Genomic DNA, 15,456 nt, shown 5'->3' with positions numbered 1-15,456 from the left:
AATATTCCTTACTGAATTTTATTCAATTTGTTCATGTTTTACTGTTGATCCTTCATCACTTCCCAAATATTTATACACTCCCTCTTGCTCAAGTTCTTTTATCTTGCTGCTGCAGCTTTCCTGCTTTAAAGTTGCTATGCATATTTATCAAGACCACATGACATTCTTATCATCTGAAAAAGTTTTGACTACTTGCAGTTGTGCTTTCAGTTCCTCATCTGATAAGCTAGACAGTTTTAAATCATCGACAAAGGGAAGATGAGAAGTCTTTACACTTTTTTTCCTTTCTGGGAGCCAAATTATAGCCATGACCTAGTCTGTTAAACAGACAGCTTAATGGGTTAAGGGCAAGGCAAAAGAACAGCGGTGACAGACAGTCACCCTGGAATATCCCCTTTGGATTTTTATCCCTGGAATAATAATTTGTCCTTTATCATGGCTTAACTGCAAAGTGGTTTGCCACTGTTTCATGGTTGCTGTGATATAGTTTATCAGTGTAGGGTGTATCATACTTTTGTAAGCACTCTTTTATCCAAGAATATGAGTTACTGTAAAATACTTTTTTGTAGCCTATCCATCCCATACTTAGATTGTTCCCCTTTTTACAGTTTTCCACTGTGATTTTATTTAGCAACAAGTGATCCTTTGTTCCATATGACTTGCTTTTATTCTTCATTCCTTTAATTTCTGGAGGTACACTGAGTGCCATGAAAGAGGCCTTCCCCACAGTCAAAGCTGCAGGAGAATGAGTCTGAGTTGTTAGATCTGAAGACAATGCAGAGACAGCTATAGGAGCCAAAGGTCTTGGGATCTTTGGATCCAGATGCCTAAAAGCAAGGGTAGCCATACTCTTGTGATCCCCCTTAGATGATTTGGAGAATTTGGCCCCCTCCTTCTGACTCCAAGCACTCTTTTTAACCTTACTAACCAGAGCAGTGGAGGAGGAAGTATCTCTAGCAGTTAGACCATTACGGACCAGCTTTGCCTACATTCACTGACAGACCTGGATCTAACACTGTCAAAAATGGAGAACTGGGTCTTCAGTTGAGCAGCCCTGAGACAGCATATGCAAGTCCTGGGATGGTAGCTTATGGCAACTCACCACACAAGTCTTAAAACCTTTATCCATTTCTACAACCAAAACTCAAACAACACAACACACTAGAAAAGAACTACTTAACTACTTAAAATGGCAATCTTACAAATACTAAAACTGTTACTATTAACCTACTAACTACACAAAAAAAAAAATGACAGCTATAAAATCCACACAGAACAAGGCAGGAAAATCCTGCAAACACTAACAAGATAAGCCTACATTACCTAACTTACCTACCTACTGGAAGAAACAAGTCAACAAATACACACTATTAGAAACACAACAGCAGAGGAAAAAGGTGAAGAAAAATGTTCTAAAGCATGCAAAAAAAAAAAAAAAAGAATACACCCAGTGGAGCTTGATATCAAGCTGCTATTCTGGAAGGCAGCAAATGAAATCTGAAATAACTCTGTATAAAGCAAGGTATTACGGGTAGAGGAGGTGGAGCTTAAGGGCAAAAGTCTTTGGAAATATTCGTTCATGGATCCGAGTTGGATCCAATAACCCAAAAGTTAAACCCAGACGGAAAACACAACATTGGATCAAAAGGGATAGCCTTAGACAACCATTTGTAAACAGCCTGCTTTGACACAGGTTCTCCCTTCTTCTAGCCTTTACAAGAAAGGAGCAACTGATCTGAAGATCTGAAATATTTACTTCTGTGAAGATAATACACGAGTTGTCTGTGGACATCCAAGGTATGGAATAGCCTTTCTCCCTCATTTTTGAGTTCAGGAATGAAAACACCGAGACTGATTTTTTAGCTTAAAGTAAACTTGGATACCACTTTAGGTATAAAAGAAGGATTACTTCACATAGAAACCTTGTCTTTGCAAAAAATGAGATGGGGTTGATTCACCATAAGAGCTTGCAGCTCAGATACCCTGCTTGCAGAGCTCAGAACAATCAGTAAAACTATATTCCATGTTAAGTCAACCAGATTAGCTTGTTCAAATGCAGCAAATATTAGCTTCTCTAACACAAAATTAAGATCCCAAGGAGGGGCCACCAGTTTTCTTGGAGTCCTGTTATGCAAGACAATTTTCAAAAAATCTGACATGAGAATGCATTGAAAAAGGAGATTCAATGGGCAGACATGCAGAAATGGACAATAAATGGACCTTGATAGAGGTATAAGAAAGGCCATAGGAAAGCAACTCACAAAAATATTGTAATACCAGAGAACTAGCCCTGACTGGTGCTGGTTCCATTGTTGGCACCAAGTAGAAAATCTTTTCCATCTGCTAATATATAACTTTCTAGTAGCAGGCTGTCTTGCCTCCATTAGTACTTGCTGCACATTCTCAGTGAAAAGGTGCCAAAAAGGAAGACCTTATCACCCAGGCAGTAAACTGAAGTTGATTGTTGTTGGGTTGTATCACATACCCCTGTTCTTGTGAGAGTTGATCTAGTCTGTGAGGAAGCTTGTGGTAATTGAACCTTGCCATTTCCAAAGGAAGGAAGAACCACAGTTGCCTGGGTCAGAAGGGAGACATCACAATTTTCTTGGAGGATTCCTTCAGAATCTTCAGAAGTGTCCTGGATATTAGTGGAAATGGTAGAAAAGCATACAGGAACATTCCTGCTCAAGTAAAACAAAAGGCATCTGTCCTCCAGGCCTTCTTGCATAGAATCCTGGAACAGAATCTTGACAATTGATTAAGAGAGGAGGCAAAAGTGTCTACTTGAGGAACTCCCCACAGATGGATCAAATCTTGGAAGACCCCCTGATTTATCTTCCATTCTGCCCTAGTCCTGTTCACCTTGTCTGCCACACAATTTTGCTCTGATGGAATGTAGGGTGCATGTAGAGTGAGACTGCAATGTGAAGCTATATCGTAAGCTACAATGGCTAGGCTGCAGAGTGGATATGACCTAGTTCTCATTTGCTTGCTGATGTGCCACATGACTGTGGTGCTGCCTGTAACTACTTGAAGAGATCCTGGGGACCAAAGATGATTCCGAGAGTCAAGTACCTTGACCAGGGCAAGCAGTTATTTTATATTTATCTACTTGTGTATGCCCTTGGTGTCACACACACCATGTACTTTTGTCCTTCCTGAAACTGCTCCCAAGACAAAGTCTGAGGTGTCTGTGGTGACTGCTTTAGAACAGGGACGAGAAGGGGAGACCCAGATTTAAGGATATATCCTATCTCTACAAGTGATTTATTGTCTGACAAACCCCACACTAAGAGCTGAAAAGACAAGGGGTGTTAGCACTGGAACCAAAGAGACTTCAGATACCACTGTATCTTTCTCATGTGGAATATTGCTAGGAGTATTATGAAAATCATAGAATCCATGAGACCCAAAACCCTGAGGTATTCCCTTATAGTGAATTTTTATAGATAAAAATCTGCCTAGTAATAGGGATGTTGAGTCTAATTGTTCGTTTAAGCAGAATATGGATCGTTTTGACGAAATGCTGTTTAAATTTAAAAATTTAGAGCTTGAGAATGCCTATCTTAAGGAATGTATAAGTTTGAGTATTGTCCCGAAAGGGTTAAGGATATGCAAGTATCCCAATAAAGTGAAAGTAGGGTCTGATTTCCATCATGAATTATTGAACATTTTTAATAATTGTGGCCTAGATATTTTAAAAGCTATAGTAAAGGAGAATTCTAGGGTTATGGAGGGCCTGAATTTGGAATTAGAGGAACTGAATAAGGTAATAGTTAATGACCTTTTGTTTTCTATGGATGAAAACCGAAAAAAATATCAGAGTATGTTAAATAATATTGAGAGAAGTTTATCTAATGTTTTTGAAAGAAAGTGTAAAAAACTTGGGAGGGACATGGAGGAATATAAACAAAAAACTAATTACCCCAACCCAAGAGGTGCTTATATTAACAATAAAAATAAAAATTTTAACTATCAACCCAATCAAGAAGTAGTCTTTGAAGAGGTAGAACAAGGACAGGACAATATTGGTTTGAGTGATGAACAGGAGTTCCCAGAGTTGAGAAGATCTGAACGTATTAGGAACTATAACCAAAGGAATTTCCAAAAAAACTTCCAGGAGGGGGAGGGGGGGCTATACCAACGTACCCACTACAGGAATTACAACAAGCACAATCAGAAGTGGTAGGAGGATTGGATGGTGAGTATATAGGTGTGCCCCAGAATGATGGAGTGGTGAAGGAAGGGATAGTTTGTAAAAGGAATGGGTACAATATATATAACTATAGTGCCCTGGAAGTTAACGAAGTATACTTCCAATTGTTTACAAAGGGACTAAAATTTGTACCTAATAAAAAAGCGGATGTTAGTAAGGTTCTTATTGATTTGAAATTATTTATTCGAAAGAAAAATTTTGAACTTTTGTTTCAGAAACAGAATGGAAATGTTACAGGTTCAGGTGTTAACATCTTAAGGAAAAGAAGTATTTTTAACCCTCCCATAAATCAGCAGCTCAAAAATTTCGAGAACTTAGTGGAAAAAAGAATTAGGAATGAATTGTCCAATAGAAGAGTTACTCCGAATCTCACAATGGAAGAAAATAGGTTATTGCAACAATTAGCAGGTGATAGGAATATTCGGATTTCAAAACCGGACAAGGGAGGGGGCACTGTTATGATGGACCAGATAGTGTATGATTCTAAAATGATGGAATTATTGCTGAATGGTGATAGGTATGAGAGGTCATCTGTGAATGAGATAAATATAGGTAACCAAAAAGTGGGGATAGTGTTAAATGACCTGCTTTTGGAGGGGTCTATTGATATTAATACCTTCAGGTACCTGTCAGTGGACAAACCTAAAGTACCAGTAATATTTGGAGTGCCGAAGGTTCATAAAAATATCAATAACCCTCCTATGAGACCAATTGTTGCATCAGAGGGTTCAGTGACAGCCCCCATTGCTAAGTGGTTAGATGTTAAGCTTAAAGAAGTTTTAAAGGAAGGGCCAGGTATAGTCAAAGACTCCTGGGACCTACTAAGGAATTTGAAGGAAGAACTATTTGATGAAAACTTATTGTTTATTACTCTAGATATTATTGATTTATTTTCGTCCATACCGCATAAAGAAGGTATGGAATTGTTTGAAGAAGCACTGATAGAGTATGGCAAGTTTTCTCAAAATGACTTTCGTTTGATTTTGACCCTTATGGATGTAGTTTTGACTAACAATTTTATACATTATGAGGGTGAGTTCTTCAGGCAGGTTCAGGGGGTTGCTATGGGTGCACGTTGTGTGCCCACTTATGCTAATATCATTTTGGATATATGGGAACAGAAGTTTGTACTCAATTCCAGGTTTAAAAAGTGCTGGAAACTATATAAGCGCTACCTGGACGATATATGTCTGTTATTGATTGGTACTGAGAGGGAATTTTCTGCCTTCTTTGATTATTTATCCGGCACTACTAGCTTCCTTACCTTCACCTATAATAAAAACAAAGAGTGTCTACAATATTTAGATATTTATGTAGGGAAGGAGGAAGGTAAGTTCTTCTCAAAGGTTTATAGGAAAGATAATTATTCTAATTCTTATCTGTCCTACTCTAGTGCACACCCACATCACCACAAAAAAGGAATTATTAAAGGGCAGTACGTGAGGGCTAGTAGAATGTGCTCTAGGAATGAAGATTTTTATGAAGAATGTGAGAAGCTATATAGTATGTTCCTAGAGAGAGGTTACCCTGATGTACTAATTTCTGAAGTTGAAAAGGAAGTGGTGACTGGGAGAGTCAATAAATTTCATCCAATTTTAGGAATAGATGAACCAGTGAATTCTGGGTACCAGTTAGATGGGTTTGATGGTTCTAATAATCTGGTTTTGGATTATAATGGGGAAGCAAAATTTATTTTTAACTTAATAAAGACTGAATGGCAAAAATTTGGCGAGTTGTCGGATTTGAACCGTCTCTTTGAGCAGCCGTTGAAATGCACCTTTAGGAAGGGAAAGAACCTCAAAAATTATTTTGAAACAAAGGGTAGGGGTCAATTTCTGAAGAAGGGCAGAATTGGGACCTTTAAATGCGGTAGTTGTCCGCAATGCTCGTTTATATATGCCCGTGACTCAGTACATATACAGAGTAGGGATATTTTGGTGAGGAGTACTGAATATGCGAACTGCCATACAAGTGGAATTGTTTATCTGAGCATCTGTAAAAAATGCCAAGCTTTTTATGTGGGGAAATCCGAACGTAAATTGAAAAATCGGATTTATGAGCATAATTACGATATTAAAAATGGGTGCCCCAATAATGCTTTGGCCAGACATAAAATGAAATGCTTAGATGCAGAATTCCACTTTTTTGTATTGGAAGTGATTAAGAAAGATATACGAGGGGGGCCATGGGAGGATATGATTGAATATAAAGAACTACTGTGGCAGTTACAGTTGGAGTCGTATACCAAACCAGGCCTTAATAATATTGTATCCTTATTACCTGTGTTGAAATTGAGGGCTGCCAAGCTTTGAGCGTTATCCTTTCTCTCAAAATTTAAATGTTGTTTTTTCTCAAATTTAAATGTTATTCTTAAAGTGCTTGTTTCCTTGTACCCTTACAATAATAGTTATATATATATATATTTTTTTTTTCCTTCTTGTTTGTAAGGAAAATGAATTTATTATTGTGTGACAATGCTCAATTTTCAATTAATTTCTATGGTTTATAGAATAAGATAGGAAGCTATAACTCTAACAGTTTATAAAAATTTTTAGATTCTGAGTAACATCCCTATTTGAACACTAGAGGGAGTATGTGGATTGACAAAATGTAATAGATATAGGCAGATATTTTTTAAGCATTATAGTATGTACATTATTATTTTTTATATGGATGAATGATTTACAGGGTTATATGTATTTTGTAAATGAATGGAGTGTGCTTGGTTGTTATTTAAGTAAAGGGTTGGTTTAGTTTTTAAATTTATGTGTTTTTAAAAAGTTTTTTAAAAGGTTTGTTTTAAGTATGAGTTAGCAATTGGTTATTAGTTGATGAATTACAAATGTTCTGTATTAATTAGTTAATTGATATTAATTGAATGTATTTATAAGGCAGGGTAAAATGGATGAATTGTATTGCATCTGAAGAAGTGTCTGAAATGAAAACGCAGGTGTGGAGACATAGCGTTTGTGCCTTGGAGTGTATTGGATTTTCGTTTTTGTTCCAGACGTTTTGTGGTAATTAAAGATACACATGATTAAATTACATGGGAAAATTAACCTTTGATATAATGATCCAAAGTTTAATAGTAAAGCAAGTAAAATTAGTTTGTTTGTGTCTTTCGGCTTTTCCCGGTTAGGGGTCGCTACAGCGGAACTCCGGTCTGCTAATGATTGGTAGTTCATTTTTACATACTGAGTTACCAGCTCTGATGCACAACCTTCAACGAAGGTATGCCTATTCACGCATGTCTCCACGCAGAAGATGCTCTAGCTGAGAATCGAACCGGACAGCGTCTTACTGTGAGGCGACAACGCTACCGCAGCACCACCAGCGCCGGTAAAGCAAGTAAGTAAGTAAAGTGCAAATTTGATAAAATGTATATCAAACTACTCTGATGAAATATAATAATTTCAAATCAACATAAGCATAATAAAAACAATGGAATAACTTCTTGTATATAAAAAATATTCAAATACTTATAAAAAAACTAAGCACAGAGAAATTAATAAATCATGTCTAATATTTTCTAAGGTAAAACAAGATGCCTAATATTTTCTAAGTTAAAACAGTATATATACAAGCTATTAAACTAAATTAATTAATTAAACTTTTAGATTACACTTCTGCTGTTCTAAGTTTCAAAACACCAGCAATAGAACAGCAGTCATTAATACCAGGATGTTCCGTAGCATTTAATCTAAGATGCCACATTGCCTCTCTTAACTCTAGAATAGTCTTGCTGTCACCTTCTCCTCCCATCTACATTCATTTTATCAATAATAAAAAATATAAATCTTTTAAAACTTGTGCAGACTAGACTGTGAGTAAATAAAGTGTTTGAGGATTTATTTGTTTCTTATGTCCCTGTTGTGTTCTGCTATCCTGTCTCTCAATCTACGAATAGTTTTTCCAACATAAAAAGCAGGACAGCCAACACACATTGCAACATAAGCCACCAGTGCAACTACATCATCCTGGAGATGGACATATTACACTTGTACATATTTGATTTGTGTTTAGTGACCTGATCTTTTGATGTTCAAGTACCCCTTTGATGTTATGTCCCTTACTATATACCACATTCGGTTTGATTCCTAAAGTCTCTTTCAGTTCTGTGGTAAATATAAAGTCCCAGTTCTTTTCCAAAACTGCTTTAATCATGGGGGTTTTATAATTATAGGGCAATACCAGAAATTTGCTGTAACCATTTCCTAATTTTGTATTAAAAGTAGTACCTTCTTCCATTAATAAGATTGGAATATACTTGTTCATTCGATTCTAACTTCATTTCCAATCTTAGTTAGTAACTTCAATGGATAACCTCTGTCTTTGAAAAATCCAATCAAAAATGTAATTTCCATCTCAAACTTAATGTCTTCACTAACCATCCTTGACAGTCTAACCATTTGCCCTTTAACTACACTCTATTTCTGATGAAATAGGTGGCAACTATCAAAGTGAAGCAAGGTGTTAGAGTTTGTCTTTTTCCTAAAGATGTCAGAGCAAAGCTTACCATTATCAGGATTTTTATATAAACATATATCCAAAAAATCTATCTCCTGAGCACTAATTCTGTAGGTGAATTCCAAAAATGAGGTGATATTATTCAAACAGTTAACCAATTCTCCTACTTCTTCAATGTTACCCTGCCATAATATTAAAATGTTATTCAAGAAATGAACCCACAATAAAAGGTCTTTGATAAAGGGAGAATCAACAACAAAACATTTCTCCCATTCTGCTAGTACTAGATTGGCATACATGGGGGCACATTTCACCCCCATAACTACACCAGTCAACTGTTTAAAGTTTTCTCCTTTACAATATATATACTTATTATTTAGTACTATATCCATCAATTCCAATATTAAATTCCTTTTAACATTTTGTAGTCCTTCTACTCCTAAAAGACATTCAGATAAAAATTCCAAACATATAGCATGTGGAATAACAGTAAACAAGTTAATAACATAAATAGTAACAAACAGATATTCTTCACTTGAGACAATGTTATATCTCCCAATAATTCCAAACAGTGCCAGGAATCCCATAATATGTGGTTATAGCCATATAATGCTTTCTTACAGCTGATGTCAATATATGCAGCTAAAGGTTCAATTTTTGAACTCCTAGCTGCAACAATGGAGACTCATATATATTTTTATGGATTTTAGGAATTCCAAAAATCATCAGAATTAGTGGCATCTCAACTGTTAAGAACTCAAATTCTATTTGACCTATTACATCATCACATAGTTGGTCATATAACCACCAAACAATTTTCACATAGGACCTATTGATTTCATTGATAGATACTCTCTCATACATTGTTTCATCATTTAAAACCTTGTGCATCTTAAAAACATAATCTAGTTGTGACATAATGACCACCCCACCCCCCTTGTCGGGCCTCATAATCCTGTAATCTCTCATATTAGAGCATTGTTTTAAACAAAGCCTTTCTTCAGGAGATAAAATATCAATAAAGCTCATATTTTTGTTTAAATTTTGTCAATATCTACTTCACAAATATGTTCAAAAAAGTTAATGATCATGTTGGGGGAGGCACAAATGTACTCTTTCTTTTAAATTCAGGTTTAACAGTGTCCCTTACATTAGACTAATAAAAAAAACTCAGATTTAACTGTCTGGTATATAGCTTTAAATTAATCAAAATGTTTGATACGCCCAGCTTATAATTAGGGACAAACGAAAAACCTCTTTTTAATAAACTAAAATGGCTTTTACCAACTTCCATGTCACTAAAACTGTATATAGAGAAATCATTTTGACATAAATGCATACCAAATACTGGTTGTGTATTAAAAGATTCATCAGATTCACATATTAACTCTGTTTTCCTTGCCATTGTCCCACATAGTGATTCCTCTTCCCATTCTGGGCTGTAGAATTCCATCGATACACATAATTTGGTTTGATTCTGTTGGCCCAAGTTCTTGTTCCTTAACCATTCTGACTGCGTCAGTGGCTGTGGATGTTCTAAAAAATACTTGTTCCCATTTCTGTTTCTCTGACCTTTGTGATTATTTTTGCCATTATAACTGTTTAAACTAGAACTATTTGTAGAGGTGTCATTAACAACTTCATTTGACACCCCTTTTGCTGTAAATTTAAGTACAGGGTACACATTCTTGATTGCATAATCAGCAGTCTCTGATTAACCTTTCTTGCTTCCTATCCAAATTGTCCTTTACATTTTTTTCTAAGTCTGAAAATATTCTATTGTAAACAAACTTGTTATGCTCAAACAGCAAGTCACTTTTAATACTCAAGTTTAAATCATTAATTTTGAATACGTTGAGTAACTCCCCATGCATCACTGATCCAGCTTCTGTCCCCACTGGGAACTTCCACAGTCGTAGACCTTTTGGTACTTGATTTAATTCAAGAGAACAATTACATATTATCCATCTGGATATTCATAAACTTCCTGATTGCTTTTTCCAAACTATGTATTTGTGTCTGGAGTGAACCAAAATAATTTCCTCTTGGTGGTGGAGGAGAAAAATGAAATTCCAGACTTGCCAACAGTTTATTTAAATCAATTTTATTAGAAGTTTTAGCAGCTGTAGATCTACCATTTGTGTTGTCTCTACAAACACTGGTATCTCCATTACCGACAGATTCATTGTAGTTGGTCAAAATATCTTGTGGGGGTGTATGCATAGTGAATAGTTCCATTTGTGTAGTTGAAAGTGAAGTCAAAGAAGAGAAAGGAGCAGTCTCTACGTTGTTGTGCTGCATATGAACTTTCAGCAGTTGTCAGTTTAGTCAGCTCACTTATTAACTGCTCCATTTTCCAAACGACCTCAAACTAAAAAATCCCGCACAGTTAAGTAGTGGTGGACAGAAACAACTGTGAATTTAGTACCATCAAATGAGTGGAAAAACTGTAAATCAAAAGAATAAAATAAAAAAAAAAAACGCCACAAACACTGCTCGAGTGTAGTCACGTTTATTCACAACTAACAGACTAAGTGCTTTTGCCCATACCTAGGGCATCATCAGAGTAAAAAATGTTTTTACAACATCAATCATTTATACACCCTTCTTAATCACATAAAATGACATACATTTTATCAAATTTACACTTTACAAATTTTACATGCTTTACTATTAAACTTTGAACCATTATATCGAGGGTTAATTTTCTCATGTAATTTAATCATGTGATTAAGAAGGGTATATAAATTATTGATGTTGTAAACATATTTTTTACTCTGATGATGCCCTAGGTATGGGAGAAAGCGCTTAGTCTGTTAATTATGAATAAACATGACAGCACACAAGCAATGTTTGTGGCATTTTTTTTATTTTATTCTCTTGGTTTACAGTTTTCCCACTCATTTGAGTGGTACTGGATTCTCAGTTGTGCCTTCCCTATCAGGTCTTGATCTCAGCATACAGGCAAAGAGAAAGGGATATGAGTATTTTAAGTGAAAGACCTACCTTGGTAGAGTTTTTAGTTGAATCTAGAACAGAAGCAGCTGTTAAAAATGGATATTTAGTAGAGCATATAAAATATCGCATGACAACTGTAAAAATCAGAGAAGGTTAGAAAAGATTGGGAAGAGACCATATAAACACTTTACAAGAAAACAATGGAAAGATATATGTATGGCTTTCGAGTATGCAACTAAGTCCAGAAGATTTAGGATCTTTGCTTGAAAGTGTTTGCCTAGGTATTTTTATAGCCTAAGCAGACATCAAAGAATTTTCCTCAGATAGATAGCAAATGTTGGAAGTGTGATGGAGAAGAAAGAGGTAACTGGGAACGTATGTTTTGGGAGTATAATGAGTTGGCAAATTTTCCCTATTGAGTACTCTATCAGAAATACCGGGTGAGCAAATGGCTGTAGTTAAGGAAATAATTCTTTGGAACTGGGATACAAGATTGGAATTGCCTAGACATTGTAAGGCCTTGTTAAGTTTAATCCTGTTGATTGCCAAAACATAATAATAGGAAATGGGAACTAAAGTGTACATCAACTGTATCTGATGTACTGAATATTATAACAGAGATAAAAGAAATGGAAGAGAGACCTTTAGAAAAAGGAGGAGCAAATAACAGAGAAGTAAATGGAAATTGTGTGAACAATATATGCATAGTAATGCTTAGTAGGAGGAGGAGGAGTGAGATTTAAGGGAATTCAGCATTTTTTGTAATGCTGGACTGATGATAGTAGTAGTAAAGAAAATATATGTGATATATTGTATTTAAATGGAACAATGTTAAAATGGTTTGTTTTCTTTTCTATTAATGTATTTTTGCCTGTGCCTTAAGTGATAATTTAATAAAGGCATTAAAAAAAGAAACTGAGAGGTGAAATGATGGATAACAGAGACTGAAGAATAATCATCTTGAATTTTGGCACTTTAATGAGATGATTCAGAAAAGAAATATTTAGAATACATCTCCAAATGCCTCACTTTTTCTTTTACACTATAAAGATTCTTGAATAAAATCCTTTCCCTGTTTGTTCTTCGGGGAGTAGTTAGATGACCCCTAAAGGAAACATTTGATGGGAAGTCTGGTTTAGCAGATAAGAAGGAATCCCCTGAAAAGGAGGAAGTGACTCCCACTGCCAAATGTATCATTTCTGAATGATTCTCAGGACCCATTTATCTGAGGTTATCTGAAGCCACTGAGGTAAACGAAGACCAAACATAAAAGATTTACAGGGTTACCAGGGTGAAAAGGATAAAATACTTATAGGGGCATACAGTCTCTCTGCCTTTTTTGAACTGTTTTTGGTTATGGAAGGCTCCCCTTTCTGTGTTCAGCTATCCTTCTGTTGCTTTTAGAAATTCTACTTGCCTACTTGTTTCTTCAAAAGGTTCCTGAATAACAAGGGAAAAATGTTGTTAAACTTTGACAAGTAGGGTTTAAAAAACTGAGTATCCCACTGAATTAATTCCCCTCTTTCATCAAATATTTTAAGGATGCCACGTCAGCAAAAGAATGTTCAAACAAACCATCTCTTTCCAGGTAAGCATTCAGTATCTCAGTTTTTAACATCTGGTAAATTCTGACCATGTAATCAAGCAAATGTCCTCATTACTGATCCAGTAGCAGCTGGTATAAATACAGCATCAGCAGTCATACGCACACTTCAAAAATGTTTGGTTACCTGAGAAACAGAAGCACTTAAATAATTCAGAGAAGGCTAACAATTAATTTTATGATATTTTCCAAAGAAGCAAGCATGAATTCAGGCATAGCAGCCTAGCAAATTAAGATTTTTTTAAATGTATTTATCTGACAATTTAAACTTCTGAAGCCTAAAATAGAAGATGAATATTTCCCAAATCTATCCAAAGCTTTCCAATCCTTGTCAGAAGGAAGAAGGTTAGCATTCACAATATGTTTAGCCACAGATTATTTTGACAAAGAAATAACTGTAGGATCTGGTCTGGGATAAGATAAAATGTACTTGTGAGTCTTGGGAACTTTTTATAATCTATCAGACTTTTTAGGTTTAGGAGACAGACTGTCAGGCATACTGCAAGCTGTCAAAAACTCATTCTCAAAAGCTGATAAAACTGGAGGGACAGATACACATTGAGCAAAGTTCAACTTTAATAAGTCATAACACGTTTGTTGAGATGCTGGAATTTCCTTATGTTCCTGCAGAAACATTTCCTTGATTTTGGCTTTACTTAAAAAAAGAAAAAAAACTTTTTTCAGAATTTGATTTCTCCTCTTATGGTATGGGTACTACAGAAAAAAAACACTCCATTCTAGTTCTCCGTCAGATTATGAATCAGAATCTAAAGCAGAAGAAAACTGTTTTCTTCTGTTATTCAGTAAAAGTTCAGAATTAAAAGAATGGAAGGCTTGGAAAAGCCTTTTGTAAAACCCAACCAGTCTTCTGTACCCATCTGGTCAGGAACTGGAGAAACATGCTTAACTTTCTGCCTAATAATAGTGTAACGTGAGTCTGCTACATTCAGTTCTGGTACTAAATGCAAATACACTTGCTGGGCATCTTCATTCAATAGGCAGTCTGTAGGAATGGTGCCTTTTTGATAAATAAAACATAATAATATTGCTAATCATGACTTTATTACTATTATTTTATTACTATGTTTATTATTACTATAATTGTTAATGCTATTGTGTATACTGTTTAAATATTGCTTGCATAATGCCATTGCTGCTAAGCATTGATTGCATTTCCCAATTCTTCCTTCATGTATTACTATGCATTAACGTTACTAACCTGGGCTGAACCTAAAATTGATCAGTGCACTACACCATTAAACAAATGCAAATACATAAATAAATCTCCTGGTATATAATGTGCCAGTGTGTAACAAAGACACTAAAAAAAGTGTTTATGAAGCCATATTCAGTTCAACAGAATTCTTTCCCTAGCAAAGAACAGAGGGCTTTTGGCTTTCTGTACTACAGTATGTTTACTGCATAAAAAAATGGCACCACTCATATGGAATGAACTTTAAAGCTATGCATATAAACTAGACATTATTCTGTTCTATGGAATTAAAGTGAGAAGTCAAAATGATAATCTCACAGGATGTGGAAGAAATTTTAATGTTTACAAATCACACCTTCTCTCCCCCTCCAAGACATATTTTTATCAAAGAGCAATACATGTGATCAGAGAAAAATAAGCTTATTCCATAGGCTTAAACACTGAAAAAAAATAGCTTCATAGAGTTATAGGTTTGCAACTACAGCTGGAATCAAACCACAGAAGAGACCAAGGGCACACCAAATGTATTCCCTCCTCTTTGCAAGGGACATATACTCAGGAGTGGCCTTAGGTCGACTGGTGCCCTAGGCAAAAGGGCTCCACGGCGCCCCCCACCATGCCCCCATCCTGGTTTACTTACACCAAATAAACACTGAAAAAGTGCCCCTGCTACATCGGCGCCCTAGGCGGCCGCCTAGTTGGCCTATGCCTAAGGCCGGCTATGCATATACTAGACCTGTGCAGTCAGAGACATTCATTCAAATAATTATGTTTAGTTTTCTGGATTCCCATAGAAAGCAGACAAAGACTTTCAAACTGTTATTCCAAAGCTCAATGTGAGCCAAAGATCCATGGAGAGATTCTTCTAACAAAAGAGTTTTGGATGAAAAAGGAACTTTTTTGGGATTACAAATGGCATTTTACTGTCTTGACTTTGAGCTATGCTAAAGTGATGCGAGTTTTTCTGTCTTATTAATGCTGTGTAGCACTTTTTATTAA

The 15,456-nt window shown here is 35.7% G+C and overlaps 1 protein-coding gene across 2 annotated transcripts in view; it reads right to left on the bottom strand.

Annotated features, from left to right (window-relative positions):
* Window positions 1–15,456, bottom strand: part of PPIL6 (peptidylprolyl isomerase like 6) — a 544,036-nt gene that overhangs the window by 488,604 nt on the left and 39,976 nt on the right. The window lies entirely within an intron of this gene.

The sequence above is a fragment of the Protopterus annectens genome, chromosome 1.part0, assembly GCF_019279795.1.
Source record: "Protopterus annectens isolate FY-2018-M chromosome 1.part0, PAN1.0, whole genome shotgun sequence".
Classification (NCBI taxonomy): Eukaryota; Metazoa; Chordata; order Ceratodontiformes; family Protopteridae; genus Protopterus; species Protopterus annectens.
Note: the sequence above shows the minus strand (reverse complement) of the source record. Positions and strands in the feature narration are given on the sequence as shown.